This window comes from Arachis hypogaea, chromosome 12 (genome assembly GCF_003086295.3).
Source record: "Arachis hypogaea cultivar Tifrunner chromosome 12, arahy.Tifrunner.gnm2.J5K5, whole genome shotgun sequence".
NCBI lineage: Eukaryota > Viridiplantae > Streptophyta > Magnoliopsida > Fabales > Fabaceae > Arachis > Arachis hypogaea.
The window spans coordinates 43,455,802-43,458,419 of record NC_092047.1 but is presented as its reverse complement, the minus strand read 5'-3'; the positions used below and the strand labels follow the sequence as shown (position 1 = coordinate 43,458,419).

Here is a 2,618-nt window from a genome sequence, read left to right as displayed (position 1 = left end):
AAAGGTTTGCTATTGCTAAACCTGTTTCTTCCACCATTATTAAAGCCTTGTTGAGGCTTTTGATCCTTCCATGAGAAATTTGGATGATTTCTCCATGATGAGTTATAGGTGTTTCCATAAGGTTCACCTAAGTAATTCACCTCTGCTATTGCAGGGTTCTCAGGTTCATAAGCTTCTTCTTCAGGAGAAGCCTCTTGAGTACTGTTGGATGCAGCTTGCATTCCATTCAGACTCTGAGAAATCATATTGACTTGCTGAGTCAATATTTTATTCTGAGCCAATATGGCATTCAGAGTATCAACTTCAAGAACTCCCTTCTTCATAGGCGTCCCATTGCTCACAGGATTCCTTTCAGAAGTGTACATGAACTGGTTATTAGCAACCATGTCAATGAGTTCTTGAGCTTCTGCAGGCGTTTTCTTTAGGTGAATGGATCCACCTGCAGAAGTGTCCAGTGACATCTTTGATAGCTCAGATAAACCATCATAGAATATATCCAGGATGGTCCATTCTGAAAGCATGTCATAAGGACACTTTTTGGTCAACTGTTTGTATCTTTCCCAAGCTTCATAGAGGGATTCACCTTCTTTCTGTCTGAAGGTTTGAACATCAGCTCTAAGCTTGCTCAGCTTTTGAGGAGGAAAGTACTTGGCTAAGAAAGCCGTGACCAGCTTATCCCAAGAGTTCAGGCTGTCTTTGGGTTGAGGATCCAACCATAATCTAGCTCTGTCTCTTACAGCAAAAGGGAAAAGCATGAGCCTGTAGACTTCAGGATCTACTCCATTAGTCTTAACAGTATCACATATCTGCAAGAATTCAGTTAAGAACTGAAAAGGATCTTCAGATGGAAGTCCATGAAACTTGCAGTTCTGCTGCATCAGAGAAACTAATTGAGGTTTCAGCTCAAATTTGTTTGCTCCAATGGCAGGAATGGAGATGCTTCTTCCATGTAAATTGGAATTAGGTGCAGTAAAGTCACCAAGCATCCTCCTTGCATTACTATTATTTTCGGCTGCCATCTCCTCTTCTTGTTTGAAAATTCCTAACAGGTGCTTACTGGTTAGTTGTAATTCAGAGTCCTTTCAGGTTCTGGATCTGCTTCAACAAGAATATTCTTGTCCTTGCTCCTGCTCATATGACAAAGAAGAAGGCACAGAAAAATAATAATAATAGAGATCCTTTTTTTTTTTTTGAATGAGGGAGAGATGTTAGTAGATGAATAAAAAAAATAGAAGGAGATGAGAGAGAAGAGAATTTTCGAAAATAATTTTTGAAAAAGAGTTAGTGATTTTTGAAAATAGTTTTTGAAAAATGTTAGTAATTTTCGAAAATTAAGATTTAAAAATTAAAATAATTAATAAATTAAAAAGAAATTTTGAAAAAGGGGGAAGATATTTTCGAAAAATGAGAGAGAGAGAATTAGTTAGGTAGTTTTGAAAAAGTTAAGGAATAAACAAAAAGTTAGTTAGTTAGTTGAAACAAATTTTTAAAAGATAAGAGGTTAGGAAGTTAGAAAAGATATTTTGAAAAGATATTTTTGAAAAAGATAAGATAAGAAGATATTTTTGAAAAGATATGATAGAAATTAGTTTTGAAAAAGATTTGATTTTTAAAATCTCAATTAATGACTTGATTCATAAGAAATCACAAGATATGATTCTAGAACTTAGAGTTTGAATCTTTCTTAACAAGCAAGTAACAAACTTCAAATTTTTGAATCAAAACATTAATTGATTATGTTATTTTCGAAAATTTGATATAAAAATAAGAAAAAGATTTTTGAAAAATATTTTTGGAATTTTCGAAAATAACTAAGAATTTTGAAAAAGATTTGATTTTTGAAAAAAGATTTTGAAAAAGATTTGATTTTTGAAAAAAGATTTTGAAAAAGATAAGATTTTCAAATTGAAAATTTGATTTGACTCATGAGAAACAATTTGATTTTTAAAATTTTTGAAAAAGTCAATCCAAATTTTCGAATTTGATGAGAGAAAAAAGGAAAGATATTTTTTTGATTTTTGAATTTTTATGATGCAAGAGAAAAACATAAAAAAAATGCAATGCATGAAATTTTTGAATCAAAACAAAGAATGCATGTATGAATGATATGAATGTCAAGATGAACACCAAGAACACTCTGAATGTCAAGATGAACATCAAGAACATAATTTTGAAAAATTTTTAATGCAAAGAAAACATGCAAGACACCAAACTTAGAATTTTTTAATGCTTACGCACTAAGAATTCAAGAATGCATATGAGAAACACCATACAACACAAAACAAAAAATCATCAAGATCAAACAAGAAGACTTACCAAGAACAACTTGAAGATCATGAAGAACACTATGAATGCATGAAATTTTCGAAAAAATGCTAGATGCATATGCAAATGACACCAAACTTATGATATGACTCAAGACTCAAACAAGAAACAGAAAATATTTTTTTGATTTTTATGATTTTCTAATTTTTTTGTATTTTCTTTTAAATTTTTTTTTTCGAAAATTATTGTGAAAATTAAAAAAAATAAGGATTCCAAAATTTTTAATATGAATTCCAGGAATCTTGCCATGTTAGTCTTAAAGCTCCAATCAAAGGGTCAGGCATGGCTTAATA

The 2,618-nt window shown here is 31.1% G+C and overlaps 1 non-coding gene across 1 annotated transcript; it reads left to right on the top strand.

Moving 5' to 3' along the window:
* The first annotated feature begins 515 nt into the window (after positions 1-515).
* On the top strand, positions 516-623 carry LOC112731945 (small nucleolar RNA R71). Its single transcript, XR_003167692.1, has one exon. It is a non-coding gene; the product is annotated as a small nucleolar RNA R71 (small nucleolar RNA).
* The last annotated feature ends 1,995 nt before the right edge of the window (positions 624-2,618 follow it).